We start from the raw sequence: 16,206 nt of genomic DNA, 5'->3' as shown, positions 1-16,206 counted from the left end.
AAATTTGATAGAATAACACGTTTTGTATTAGCATACATTTTCTGAAGGGTATGAAGTCTGAAACTCAAATGTTTGTCATTATTTTTCTGACTTCAACCTTCAATGATTTGCCAGTGGTTTTCCAGAAAACCAAAGTTTTATGAGAAATGGGCCAAAAATATGAAGCAAAAATCTGGACGTTCTGTGAAAATCTGTACAGTTGAGAGGTATGATTTCCTGTTCTTTCTACTTTATGTTTTTAGTTAAATTTTCTCAAGAAACAAAGAAACTGCTGATATACTGTGCCATTCTACTTATTCTGGATAAATCTTAACTAAGGTTATTAGATACAGTGGTACAATTTGTTTGTGTCTTTCGGCTTTTCCCGGTCAGGGGTCGCCACAGCGGAACTCCGGTCCGCTAATGATTGGTAGTGGATTTTTACGTACAGGGTTACCAGCCCTGACGCACAACCTTCACAAAGGCACACCCCATTCACGTATGCCTCCACACAGAAGATGCTCTAGCTGAAAATTGAGTGGGACAACGTCTTGCTATGAGGCAACAACGCTACCGCAGCACCACCACCGCAGATACAGAGGTACAATATCCACCTAAAAAATACTTGCATACATAGATCTCATACATACCATCCTTTTTTATTCAACAATGTTGTAAAGAGCCAGATATATAATTGTTGTAGACTTAATAATCTAGGTGTGAACTTTATGGTCATAGGGTTTAATGAAAGAAGTATTTTATACATATGGAAAGTCATTAAAAAACAACATAATAATGCAGCAAACTATATTTTGCTTCATGATAATGAAGTAATGATGAGTAAAGAAATAAATGACAAATGTAGGTAACAGAAAATATGTAAGAAAAAATAGGATGATACTAAGTTATATTATACATACAAAGTCAGTGGATGATATCATAAAGAAGCATTGGTACATTTTATTATTCATAGAAGGGTTAATGAGTTAATTCAATGCCTTACATTTACATAAAGGAAGAGCAAAAACCCAAACTAAGACAAAGTTTTGAATAAAATCCTTTGCCTTTGCAATCTATATATAGTAATATAATATGTATTATATTGTTACAAGTGTCAATTCTGGAAAAAGTATATATATATATATATATATATATAGAGAGAGAGAGAGAGAGAGAGACAGAGACAGAGAGAGAGACAGAGATTTATGTCATATGTTTTCTGAAACCCAAACTTCATATGGTCAAGACCACATGTTTGAGTTTCCAAAAACTCAAATGAAAAATGAAACAAAAATCTACATTTTTGCAGGGGACAAGCCTCTCAGCACCTCTCTGTAAATTATATATACCAATTAAAAGATCACACTATAGTAGAGAAAAGGGTAACTTCCCAGTTCCCCACTGTTTCATGATATCCATACAAAGCCTTCAAGTTGTTCAAACACCAAACATATGTCTTGACCATATGAAGTCCAAGTTTCCGAAAACTTGATCATCTGACATAAACCATTTAAAGGAACATATAGCTGAGCATTTATCTGATATCATAAAAAGAATTCATACTAATAACTTACACAATCATGTTGAAGATAACTGGGATAGTTGTGAGTTCAAATCTGCTGTCTTATAGATAGCAAATGGTAACATAAGAGGTGACGATCTATCAATTGAAACTGGATGCACTGATGGTATGACATATTATTGAGGGTCAGCCACCAGGTTTAAATTGTCATATACATACCTTTCAATCTATTAGCAAAAAAAATCTGGACAAACCCAAAAATAATGAGGACAAAGGCCCCAAAATAAGGACGAATTTTGAATATTGCTTGTATAAACTTATAAATTGTTCGAATAAAATGTTTTGTGTCACCATGCATTTCCTGAATGACATGAAGTCTGAAACTTAAATGACTGTCATTATTTAGTGAATTCAATTCTCATTGATTTGCCAGAAAACCACAAGTTTTGTGAGGAGCCAACCAAAAAAAAAGTGGGGTGAAAATCTGGAAAGTTCAGAGCTATGGCCATGTACTACAAAACCTGAATTATAAAATATGTCCATTAAGATAAATTGTAGTTTTAAATGCAATAATTATCCATTGAAATGTTCTAATTGTGAGTATGTGATTCATTTTATTGAAATGGTCTGAGTACATGCCTCTGTATTTATACAAAGCACAGAGTGTAAAGGTTTCTTGTTTTTTGCATTATGTGTGTGTGTGTGTGTGTGTGTGTGTGTGTGTGTGTGTGTGTGTGTGTGTGTGTGCGTGTGTGTGTGTGTGTGTATATATATATATATATATATATATATATATATATATATATATATATATATATATATATATATATATATATATATATATATATATATATATATATATATGCTTCCCCTTCAGAAGGTTGAACGGCTGAAATCTCAAAATGCATATGGCCGAAGCCATATGCTCGAATTTCAGAAGCCCGACCAATGTTTCTGCAGGGGGCCACACCCCCTGCTACGTATTTATACCAACTCCGAGACTACAACACTACAGTGAAGAAAGAGAAAGCTCCCGATCTGCGTTGTATGGTGATCCCCATTCAGAAGGTTGATCTTCTGAAATTTCGAGAATATGGTCTAGACCATATGCATTGCGAGATTTCAGTCATTCGACCTTCTGAAGGGGAATATATATATATATATATATGTGTGTGTGTGTACATATATATATATATATATATATATATATATATATATATATATATATATATATATATATATATATATATATATATATATATATATATATATATATATATATATATATATGGTTCCCCTTTATGATCTCAAAATACTGAAATCTCGAATTTTAGTATAGCAAGACCATAAAGGCGAATTTTTAAAATAGAGAGAGTATATAACTGCATATCTCAAATTTGCGGTTATGGCTTTATGCTTATTTACGTGTGATGTTTTGTGTGGATGGTGTACGGTGTCATTTGTGGATTTAGGTGCGATATAAGATAAGTGAGTGTCTTGTAAGGGTTTTGGGTGGGAGTTTGAATATATGCGAGTTTGTTTGTAAGTTGTACGTGTGGGTTAGGGTAGGCAGGTGAATGTATGAGTGTGTAAGTGCTGGATGTGTTGGCGTTTGTATATGTGTGATGTGTGTGTGTGTGTGTGTGTGTGTGTGTGTGTGTGTGTGTGTGTGTGTGTGTGTGTGTGTGTGTGTGTGTGTGTGTGGGTGTGTGTGTGTGTGGGGGGCGACTGTAGAATGTCTGGGTATGAGTTTGCTGTCTTTTTCTGTTTGTGCAATCTTGGAGTTAGTGTATATATATATATATATATATATATATATATATATATATATATATATAGGGGGTGTGGGGGTGCAGGGGGTGTGTGCCCCCCTGCTTATACGTAGTGTAGTGTAGGTGTGTGGGTTTATATTGCTGTGTTTGTGATTGTTTTATTGTTTGATTTGTTGTAGTGTGGGTAGGATAGTGTACGTGTTGTGTAGTGCATGGTGTGTTTGTGTTCACGATTTTGTATTTTGCGGTTTTTGAGGTTTCAGGATTTTGAACATTCACCTTTATGGTTTTGAGATACTGAAATTCGAAATTTCAGTATTTTGAGATTATAAAGGGGAACCATATATACATACATATATATAAATAATGTGTGTAGATATATATATATATATATATATATATATATATATATATATATATATATATATATATATATATATATATATATATATATGTGTGTGTGTGTGTGTGTGTGTGTGTAGATATATATATATATATATATATATATATATATATATATATATATATATATATATATATATATATATATATATATATACATATACATATACAGGTTCACTTTTGAATCTCGAAATACTGAAATGTTGAATTTCAGTATTTCAAGACCTGAATGTTGAAAGTGCAGTTGTTCAAAACTGCACATTAATGAATCTAAGTTTCCCAAATCCATGGTAGGTGTGGTACAGTGTGTGGTTTATTGTTTACTGACTCTTTAAGGGGCAGTGTGGTCTGGGATTTCCACATGGTGGCCGATGGCTGGTTACGTACAGAGATTCAGGTAGGTGTTGAGGTTTTTGGAGTTTTGGGTAGAAATGTGTTTTTTTTATTTTTGGGGGGATTTGTAGGTGTAAGCTAGGTTAGGTAGGTGAGAGAGTGTGTGTGCTAGTGTTGAAAGTGGTGATTTTTGCAAATGTGTAGTGTGGGTGTGCTATTAATGAGTGTAAGTATGACAGTGTACAATGGGAGTATAGAGCAAGTACAAGTAGTCTTTTTTCTTCAAGTTAGTATGAATTCAGAGTTGGTATATATATATATATATATATATATATATATATATATATATATATATATATATATATATGCACATATATATATATATATATATATATATATATATATATATATATATATATATATATATATATATATATATATATATATATATATAGTGTGGGGGTGCAGGGTGGGGTCTTTCCCCCTGCAAAAAATATGTTTGTGTTATTTGTTTTAAGTTTATTATTGCTTTTGTTTTTATGTTGAGGAGGGTTATGTTTTTATTTGTGTTTTGTGTTTTACGGTGATTCCATGTTTCGGTATTGTGTGGTTTTGTGTTTGTGCACTTTCAAACTTCTAGTCTCGAAATACTGAAATTTGACATTTTAGTATTTTGAGATTCAGAAGTGGATTCATATAGATACACCCCAAGCTGGTTTTCTGGTGAATATTTGCATATGTCCTTGCTTGGAGTTTATCTATTTGAGCTACCTGAAGGCTTTTTCTATATTTTGAGAATTGTCAGGGATATAAACATAGCATTCTGTACCAACAAAGACATGCTTCCTTTTTACTGGGGTGAATCCAAACTGATACTTTACAATTTTATAATGTTATTGTAATTTTTATCTACCATTTCATTAATTATATTGCCTAGAGCCTCCACAAAATTATGTTAGTTACCTCTTCAAGTAAAGCAGACAGCTGTTTAGCATTTTTAATGGTGTGAACTTCAAAACAGAAGTGCAAAGCATCTGTCAGTCTTAGCAGCACATTTCTAATCTTGTCTGAGGAAGAGAAGAATTCTCTATAATTTTGGAGACAGCATAACTATGTAAGAACCTCCTGACTAACTTGTAGGTAGATAACATGTCTATATCAACAGATGCAATAATAAATTTAAAATATGTTTGCACACCAACTCCAGTTATATAAATGAGTAAACAGGCTTCCATTCACTGCTGAGTCTGAATTTGCTGTCTCTTACACAATAGGATCTATTTCACAAGAAGCATATTCCCCCTTAAGAAGGCAAAGCTGATTGAATATAAAATATATAAGTAAAGTTAGCGATACAGTTCTATGTAGAGTTTAAATTTATAATTCTATCTTCAAAATTTATCTGCAATAAATGCACAGGTGACATAGGTATTCTTCTCAATGTATAGTGAGGAATATGGCTATAGACCTACCAGTTTTATTCCCTTATGTATTGATTCTATTCCGTCCTTTCATTTTATTCATGCAGATTAGGGTGCACATGTATTTCACAGTTTCACCATAAATATATGTTTCTAATTCAGTAGGTTCTGAAGCATAAAGTTATCAGCTTGTTAACCAGTTATTTCTTGGTTATCAAAATCTCAAGGAAATACATCCTAAAGACTTTTACTGCATTAATTTCATGCTAAAACAGAGTATAAAGGTCACACAGATAACTAACCGGTTAAAAACACAAAATGAAAAATCTAGCAAAGCTAGACTTCTAACTGTGTGATACCTTAAATCTCTTGCATCAGAGGCCTCATGGGGTATATGCAAATCACCCCTTAAGGATATCAGGTGTTTCAGCTAAATGGCAATTCTGAATGTCCATGACTTTTTCTTTTACTTTCATTTTTAAGTCTATTTATGGACAATTTCAGGCCATTAAAGCCAAACCCCTCTAGCTGTGGACATGCATGTTTCTGCCTTCTTATGACATCATCAGCACAGCATAAGAAAAATGCTTGAGCTTTGAAAATGCAGGGTTGTCATACCCAGCTGATATCCATAAACATTAGGGTGTCTACAAAATATCCCAACTAACAAACTAAAACAAAGAGATAAAGGTCACACAGATAACCAGCTGGTCAAAAAACACAAAAAGAAAAATCTAGAAGTTGGTTATCTGTGCGACCTTTTTATTCTTTGTTTTAGTTTGTTAGTTGGGAGCTTTGAATTCACTTCACATGCTCTGTCCACAACTTTCCTGAGGATTATGTCATGCTCTGCTTTACCATTACCTCCAACCAGTAAATCATCAATTATTATTGCACATGGGTAGCATGAAAAAATTAGCTCCATTGCATGCTGAAAGACTTCACTGGCAGAATTTATTCCAAAAGGCATCCTGAAGAATCTCTATCTATCAAATGGGGTACTGAATGGTGTCAGTAGTAAAGATATGCGATCAAGCATCACTTGCCAGAATGAACTCTTTACATCTAAGACAGAACAAACTGTGGCATTTGGCATGACCGTTTGAATCTCCTTGACTGTACGCATAGGATGAAGAGGTCTCTTTAATGACTTGTTCAAATCTCTCGGGTCAATGCACATTCTGATCTCATCTGAATTTTTCTTATAAGCAGCTACCATGGAAGACACCCACTCAGTTGGCTTTGTGAATGGAAAAATCACATATTGCTGCACCATTTTGTCTAACTGGACCTTGACTTTGTCCTGCTTAGCTATTGGAACTCTTCTTGCTGGTCTGACCACTGGACTGACCTCTGGGTCTACTTTCATGGAGTACACAACTGGAAGTTTGCCTAGCTTGTCTTCGAACACATCAGCATACTCTGAGAAAATGGCATCAGTAAAGCTGGAACTGGGACAAGTGCTTACAAAATATGCTTCTTTGGTAAAAGACAGCAGTTCCATTTTCAAACTGTTTCTGAGACCTAATAATGACTGCACAGGTCTTTGGACTACATAAAATTTCAAGCTGTAACTGTTCCCAGCCGAATAGCATGAAAGCACTACTGAGCCTTCGGTTTGAATCTCTTCACCTCCATAAGCAACAAGATTTACACAATTGACCAAATTAAGTTGCTCAACAACTCTCACTTTAGCAAATATTTCTGCTAACATTACATTACAGTTTGAACCAGTGTCTACTCTGAGCTCTGTGGGTTTACCATTGATCAGAACAGTACAAAATACTTTGTTCTTTGCCAACAAATCTACTGCAGTAACCTTTTCACTGACCACTGATACACCATCTGTCTAGAAAGCAGGGTTGCAGCTCTTTATCTGATCAACCTGCTTTTTGAGTGACCTTTCTTAATAACTGAATGAGGCTTATTTGTTTTATAAAACTTTTATAAATGGTTCAATTTTTTACACTTGTGGCATTGTTGACCAACTACTAAGCACATCTCTCTTTTAGACTCATGGTTGGCACCACAATTATGAAAGTTAACAATGAGACTTGACTTGAGTTTTGTTGACTCACTCTTATACTGTACTGAGCTTTGCCTTTTTATTGAGTTAGTCTTGGAACTTGCTAGAAAAGTATGGGGTCTCCCTGACACACCCACAGGAGTTGCTGCTGCCATGTGATTAGGCCTGTTTCTGTTTGCCACATGTTGCTTGCTGTTTAAGTTTGCTTGACAGTTTGCTGAAACCATTCTCATCACTTGTAAGCATGTCTGTATGCCTTTATGTGCGCTCACAGATTTAACAAATTTCTATGGCTTTGCTTAATGTTAAATCACTGTCATGAAGCAAAATGTTTCTCACTACAGCACCATTAACACCACACACAAGCCTGTCCTTTATTAATTCATCTTTCAAAGTCACCAAATCTGCATTTGTTAGCCTTATTTCTCAAGTCAGTGATACAAACTGCAAACATTTCACCTGGCTTTCTGTCTCTTGTATAAAATAAATGTCTCTCTCACTCTCTCTCTCTCTAATGTAACATTTGTCTGGGGGTTGCACACTTCTCTAAATTTACATTTTAAGCACTCATGGTCCTCCCTGGATTTAGTCGGTACCACAATATGATGATTTTCCCCTTCTCTTGCATATACTTCAGGTGCATACACAAATGAACACTCTCTTTCAATAGCTTCTGACCCAGCTAAGTTAAGCAAAATGAATGCCCTTGTACAAGCATCTTTGTCAGAAAAATCGGCTTGTATTAAAATATTGTATTCCTGCTCAAATACTCTCCAGTTCTCTGCTATATTATGATCAAACACAAGTGGACTTGGTTTGCAAAATGCCTCTGCCATATCAACACACAATAGTGAAGGTGCTTGAAATTATGCATGAACATACACACATATAAATATATGCCAGAGCCTGTAATTATGCCCAATAGCATAACAAACTCTTTGAAATAACTGCACTTTGCTAAATAAATCTCTGAGGCACACAAATACTCTGAAATCACTGTACTTTGTGAAAGTACTCCTTATCAGTGTAAGAAATAATTCAAAATGACTGTACTTTGCGAATAAACTGTATACAATGGAAAAATCTCATAGTAAGAAACACTTCAAGATGAATGCACTTTGCAAATAAATTTTACACAACACAAAAACCTTTCAAAATGGCTGTACTTTGTGAAATAACTCTGCAAAGAGTAAGAAACACTCTGAAATGGCAAATAAATGTACACAGCACAAGAAACTTTTTGAAGTGGCTGTACTTTGGCTGTACTTTGCAATATAAATGTACTTTGCAAATAGCAAACTCTTTGAAATAACCATACTGTAATAAAGCACACACTCTACAAACATTTTGCACACTCTGAGATACTTCAAACAACTCTAGTTATGCTTTGGATGGCTTTGGTCAATGCAAAATAGTAGTTTATGCCCAAAACATGGTCTTTTACTAAAAAAAAGATGCAGTTACCTTCCTCTTTAAGATTAATTTGCCCTTTTATTGTACTTGTTATGCCCTTTTAGTCTCTTATCAGGCTTATTATACTTTTCTCGTTCCCGTTTTACTTTAAACATGCTCGTTATGTAAACCATAGGTAATTCTGACCCCCATAGGAATATCTCTGCTAGTTTTATCAAATACCGTAGTTTCAAACATTTTGTTTAATTAACAATGTGGTTTGTGCCTTTTGTTTGCTTAATAATACATTTTTGTGCCACTCATTTGATTAATAATGTGTTTTGTGCCTTATAAATGTGCCATTTAATTTTCTTTGCCAAATAAATTATTTGTGCAGTTTTCTTTACCTTTAGCTTGTTTCTGGCCCTTGTCTGTCTTCACCTTCAACTCTGCACCTAATGGCTTGAAGAATTTGTTCTTCTAATCCTGGTTCTGACACCATGTCACTCGTCTGGTCAGGATAAAACAGACAAACATTCCTGGGTTCAGTTTAAGCAGCTTTATTACATAGAAGTACATCAGAAATGAGGGTTTGTAACTTAAAGACTTATAAACAGACTGACTACCACACTCATACATGTTAACACTCTGGCTGTTGTCTCAAAATGGCAATGCTGCCTGTACATGTGCTCACTATTTATATGCATATGCTTACATCTGGAAATGTTTCTTAAAGGTACATATACATGCTCTGCTCTACAGTGTATGTGTGTGTGTGTGTGTGTGTGTGTGTGTGTGTGTGTGTGTGTGTGTGTGTGTGTGTGTGTGTGTGCACACGCGCATGTGTGTGCGCATGTGTGTATGAAAAAAGAAGGTAGGTAGGGGTGTGTGAAAGAAGTACATAGGTAGGAGTGTGTGTGTGTGTGTGTGTGTGTGTGTGTGTGTGTGTGTGTGTGTGTGTGTGTGTGTGTGTGTGTGTGTGTGCGTGTGTAAGGGGGTGGTAAGGGTGTGTGCGTATGTGTCTGTAAGAAGGAGGTGGGAGAGGTCATACCTCTCAGTTGTCCGGATTTTCACAGAATGTCAAGATTTTTGCCTCATATTTTTGGTCTGTTTCTTATAAAATTGTGTTTTTCTGGCAAATCATTGAGGACTGAAATCAGAAAATAATGGCTGGCATTTGAGCTTTAAACTTTAAATCCTTCAGAAAATTCTTACTAATGCAAAACATGTTGTTGTATCAACTTTCTCAGTTTGTAAGAGCAATATTTAAAAGGTGCCCCCCCCCCCATTATTTGTGGCTTTTTCCCAGATTTCTTGATCTAAGAGGTTGAAAGGTATGGGGAGGTGTAAGAGGGAGGTATGTGTGTGTCATAACTTTCAACTGTACAGATTTTCACAGAATGTCAAGATTTTTGCTTTATATTTTTGGTCTGTTCCTCATAAAAATTGTCTTTTTTTTTGAGAAATCACTTGGATGATCTATTAAAGTTACTAAATATTGATGTGCATATAAGTTTCAGACTTTATATCCTTCAGAAAATAATTCTAACACAAATCATGTTATTCTAGCAACTTTCTAAGTTTATAACAGCAATATTTAAAATATGTCCACCCCCCCCCATTATGACAGGATTTATCCAGATTTCTTGTGCTAAGAAGTTGAGAGGTATGTTGCGTGTGTGTGTGTGTGTGTGTGTGTGTGTGTGTGTGTGTGTGTGTGTGTGTGTGTGTGTGTGTGTGTGTGTGTGTGTGTGTGTGTGTGTGTAAAAGAGTGAGGTAGGTGTGTATGCGAACTTTAAAGTAGTGTTAATAGCATAACAGGTAACATACTTGTGTTTTGCTGCATACTTGCATTTTGCTACAGAAGACTATGGTTTCTGCTCCCCCATCATGTAGATTGATTTTAAGGGGTTGGGGTGCACTGCAGTCCTGAATATGTCCTCCTTTGGATGACATGCTTAGTAACTATGAACCTGTTTTCAGTTTGGAAACCATCCCCTATTGCAATATTACCAGCTTACCATTTTATTAATGTAACATAGGCAATTTATTCTTCAAGGGCAGCAGGCACTGAATTTGTAGATGAAATGCTGAAATATAAATTTGTTTGCTAGCAGCAACCTTTTCATTAGTTACAGATATATAATTTGTTATTATTCAGATGACTTTTACTTCTGCAAAAATGGTGCATATTGACTGATATTGGTGGATTGTAATGACAAGTTTGAGTAGTCCTTTATGGTTGAAATGTTCTGAATTTGACAGTTTTGTCATTATTGGTTCATACATTTTATTTCATTTCTTATTAGATTAATGTTCAAGTGGTGCTGTGTTATACACAGAATGTAATTTAATACAATCGGGAAGGGAAATCAATTAATGTATGCATGGTCTATGATTTGAAAACAGCCCAAAGGTAAACTTATTCTGCTGGGGCCTTTGGGGGGGGGTAAATTTTATTAAAATAAGGGGGGAACCCCCAAAAGTTAAATTTTTTCAACCGAAAAACCGCCCTTTCCCAACCTTTTTTTGGAAAACCCCACCCCCGGGGAAAATTTTTCGAAGGGTTTTTGTTTTGTGGGGGGTGGGGTTTAAAATAAAAAGGGGTGAAGGGGAAGGTTGGGGGGAAAAATTATTTTTTGCCCTTTTTTTCCTTCCCCTTGGGTTTAAGTGTTTTTAATTTTTTTTCCTTTGAGGTTTGGAAAATTTAAAAAAATTAAAGTTTGGGGCGGGGGGTTTAAATTTTGGGGGCAACCGGGGCCCCAAAAAAACCAAAAATTTAAAAAGAAACCCTTTCAAAAAATTTTTCCAAAAAAAGGCATTTTTTTTTTTTTTTTGCTAAAAAAAGGGGGGGGTTTGGGGGAAAAAAAATTCCCCCCTGAAATTTTAACCCTTTTGGTTTTTTTAATTAAAAAAAAAATTAGAACCCATTTTTTTTTGGGCCAAAAAAAACTTTGGCCAAAAATTTGGGGCATTTTTCCCTTTTGAAATTTGTGGGTTTTTTTTCAAAAAAATTTTTTTTTGGTTTAAATCTTTTTTTTTTGTAGAACTTTTAAAAAACAGGAAAAACAGTTTAAAGGGCCCAAAGGGGGTTTGAAAGAGTTTTTTGGAAAAAAAAAGTTTATTTTTTTTTTGGGGCAAAATTTTTGGGGAGAAAATTAGCCAAAAAAGAAAAAAATGGGAAAAAAAAAAATTTTGGAATTGGGCCCTTGAAAATTGGGGGTTAAAAAACCCAAAAAAAAAAAAACAAAATTTTTAAATGGCAAAAAAAAAACCTTTTTTTAAAACCCTTTTGGGTTTTTTTCCAAAAAACCCCACGGGGTTTTTAAAAAAAAAAATTTTTAAAAAAAAATGTTTTTTTTTTTTTTTTTTTTTTTTTTTTTTTTTTTTTTTTTTTTTTTTTAAAATTTGTTTCAAAATTTCAAAAAGGGGGCTTTAAAATACTGAAACTTTTTCCTAGTTGAAAGTTTTTAAACAAAATAAAAGGAAACAAAACTTCTAAAAAAATTTAAAAAAAATTTCATTAACAAAAGTTTTTAGAAAAGGGGGGACTACCAAAATTTCCAAAAAGGCTTTAAATCCAAGCAAATTCAAAAATTGAAAACAAAAATTGAAAGTTTCATGGAAAAAATGTAACTTTATCCCCCTTTCCAAAAAAAATTTTAAAAAATTAAACCCCTTTAAAAAAGGGACCAAAGGGGGAAACGTGGGCCAAATAAAAATTAAGTTTTACTTTTTTGTTTTTTTTAGGGAAAGGTTGCTTTTTAAGGTAAAAAAGGAAAGGAAAAGGGGGAAAAACACTTGGAAGAAAATTTGCACCCTTTCCTTTTTATTAGAAGGAAATTTGTCTAGTTCACCTTGCCATGAAAAGAAGTTTTTAACCCTTAAACTGAAAAGGGTTGGGTAATTCTTGTTTTATTTTAAAAAAAAAAAGAGGAAAAGGGAAAAAAATGGGGAAAATTAGGGAAACATATAAAAAAAAGTTTAAAAAATTTGTGGAAGAAAGAGAAAAAAAAAAAAATTTAATTTTTCCAACCCAAACCCTGTAAACAAATGCAAAATTCAGATTTTTTTTTAAAACAACTTTTAAATTTAACTATTTCCCTTTTAAAAAATTTATTCCAAAAAGGTTTTTTTCTTTTTCCTTTGGGGGTTTTCAAGAATTGTAAATGATAAAATTTACTAATTTAAATCCTTAACCCTTTTTGAACCATAAAGCATTTCATAAAGGGGTAAAACCATGAATTTTTTGTCAAAAAATTTAAAACCCTTTTGGAATAAAAGGGTTAAAATTCCAAAGTTTGAACAAATTTTTTCTTTGGGTTAAAATAACATCAACCAAAACTTTAAAGTTTTTAAAATAAAAAGAAAATCAAATTTAAAATTTTAGTTAAAAAAGGGGGAAAAGTAATTTTAAAAATTTAAAAAAAATGTTTTTAAAAAAAAACCCCAAAACTGAAAAATTTAAAAAACACAGTATTAATTGGTCAAAAAGAACATTTAAATTCCCCAAAAGTCCATTTAAAAAAAATAAAAAATTTAGCACAAACTACGCTTTTTTTTTTCAAACAAAGAAAATTTTGGCCCTTTGGTTTTGGGTTTTAATTCAACATTGAATAAAAAACCTGAAAAGGGGTTTTTGTAAAATGAAAATGTTGGAAACCATTTAAACCCAAACCCCAAACTGGTCTAAAATTAAAAGGAAAGAAAAAAAATCCCCACTAACCAAAAAATCAAAAACCCTTTTTTTGGGGTAGGGAGTTTTTTTTATAATATATTTTTATAAAAAATTATTTATAATTAAAAATTATTTAAAAAGGGTTTAAATAAAGGTAAGGAAATTTTTTGTTCCTTTCCGTAATTTTTTTGGAAATATGGGGTTGTTTAACTGAAATTTCAAAAGATGGCAAAAATTAAGCTTTCAATTGCTCCTCTCTGGATGTATGTTAAATTTTATTATCCAATGACTGGCCATTAACATTCAAAATGAGCATGCTGATTGCTCAGCCCAGCCAGCATGTCTATTATAAATCGAACATGGCGCCAACAGCAGAAAAAGGATTTGGCTTGCTGGCTGTACGCATCATTGGACCATTACAGAGAGACATTTTATTATTGTATATAGTAGCGAGAATTAATTCGAAGGGAAAGAAAGTCAGAAATTAAAATACATGTCATTATAGATGGGCTTAATTCCTCATTAAATGTGTGGTTTACTGAGGAACAAAGACATACATTTGAAGTTTAGACCGATCTTATCCCTTCAGACACATAAATATCCATCACAGTTTTCCTAAATAGTATTACATATGTCTTCCATACTTCTTGAGCTAAGAGGTCAAGAAGAGGTCAAGAGGTACATATGAGGGCAGAGAAAATACAAGGAAAATCAGGTACGTTCTGCAAAACTAAAGTAATGTACTTGATTTTTGTTGTAGTTTCCTCTGCCTCTCTTGTACCTCTAAACTGTCCAAAGGTTACAATTTTTTTCTTTAGAAACAACAATAACAAAAAGAAAAAAGAAGCAATGGAGATCTTCCCATCTCTCGTATGCATGTACAGTACATCAAGGAAGCCCCAGGATATCAAAAAAAATGAGGAAGAAGCCAACTGCACTATTATACAAAGGCATTATTTAAGAAAAGTGAGTGATTTTTTTTCTTAAATGATGTTATTGTATAATAGTAATAACCCATGGATGGGTGTGGATAACGCTGGATTTAGCCATGGTTGGCTTTGGTTGGTCACTCAGACTTTGCCCTCATGACTTCTTCTTCTTCTTCTTCCAGCTTTTTCCCGTCGGTCCGGTTAGGGGGTCACCTGGCAGGATCACCTTGTCACACGCACATTGATTGGTCAGCAGTGGGTTTTTGACGTGTGTGTCGAGTTGCCAGCCCGCACGCCAACCCACAGAAGGCACACACACGCACACCTAAGGCCAATTTAGAATGCCCAATCCACCTGGCAGCATGTCTTTGGGATGTAGGGAGGAAACCCCGAGCACCCAGAGGAAACCCATGCGACACTAAAGGGGAGACACATGCGACTCCACACAGAAGCTCACACAGAAGGCACCCCAGCCGAGGATCGAACCGGAGAACCTTTTGCTGTGAGGCGGCAATGCTAACCACTGCACCACCGTGGCCGCCCTACTTTGCCCTCATGACTAAACCATGCCAAATGTGGGTAAACCCAGAATAACCCATACACAGCCAGGTGTTATTGCTATATTATTTCCTGCATCAAGGGTTTTTGCCTTTCTGCACCTCTATTTTTTCTTACATATCACTTTGCTGTAAGTTGAGGGTAAGAATAATAAGACTGATCTCAGAAGTCATGGCCTTTAATTAAAACAGTCATACCCTATAACCCTGTCCTTGAGATTTATTAAATATTAATGAAAAATGTGATTATAATCATTTAATAATACTGTGGCACTGTTATAAGCTTCTCTGAATACCATATTATAAAAAAATAAATGAAGATCTGAAGGAAATTTATTGATTATGAGTGAGACCACAAAGTCCATTTATATCACTTGTTTGAACCAACCATTCCAAACTGAACAACAATGAAATAATATAGTATAAAACTGGCATCTTAAAAATTAAAAAAAAAAAAAATACATAGAAAATGTACAAATTAAAAAAAAAGTGTTGCCCATGTTTAAAAATCACTCAGTGAGAAAGCAAATATCATAAAAAAGACCAAGGCATCAAAAAATCAGAATGTTTTCAATTTCTGGTTTTAAAAATGCTGTTAAAATGAACATAACAGCATGTCTTAGAGTTATAAACTTGAAAATACCCATTCTACATACATTGTCATTTAAATAAGGGAGATGGCCAGCATTTATTGTAAATTGTCATATAATGTTTTCTTTTCTACTATCTGCCGGGACTCATTTCAACACAATACAGAAGACATAACATACATTTCTTAAACACAACACATTACACCCAATGCCTATAGCCAGGATTAGTATTCTTCCTAATTTTAATAGATACATGCTTATGAATTTACAACAAACGCCTTGTATTATTTTCCCATATAAAGCTTCTTGCATCTTATGTACAGAGTAAAATACATCATCACCCTACTCAAATTGCAATTGAGGCTGTCTTCAGAACCAAACATTTTGTCTTTGTTGGTCAAACATAATACCAGATTTTTCATAGATATTTCTACATCATTGGCAAAACCACCTTGAAACATAATAATCTCTTTAGCACATTATTCATTTTCCTCATACTGCCCCTGCTCCAAAAAAATCTTAAGATTACCTGTTTTGCATGCAAACATAAGGCCTGAAAAAAGAATCCTCTACAGGATTGAATTATTATAAATGATTTTCTAACT

General features: G+C 33.9%; 1 protein-coding gene across 2 annotated transcripts in view; it reads left to right on the top strand.

The window, feature by feature from the left end:
• LOC122811878 (membrane-spanning 4-domains subfamily A member 4D-like) overlaps nt 1–16,206 on the top strand; it is a 323,823-nt gene that overhangs the window by 289,356 nt on the left and 18,261 nt on the right. The window lies entirely within an intron of this gene.

Source organism: Protopterus annectens, chromosome 9.part0 (assembly GCF_019279795.1).
Source record: "Protopterus annectens isolate FY-2018-M chromosome 9.part0, PAN1.0, whole genome shotgun sequence".
NCBI lineage: Eukaryota > Metazoa > Chordata > Ceratodontiformes > Protopteridae > Protopterus > Protopterus annectens.
The sequence above is the reverse complement of the archived record's forward strand: the minus strand, read 5'-3'. Positions and strand labels throughout refer to the sequence as shown.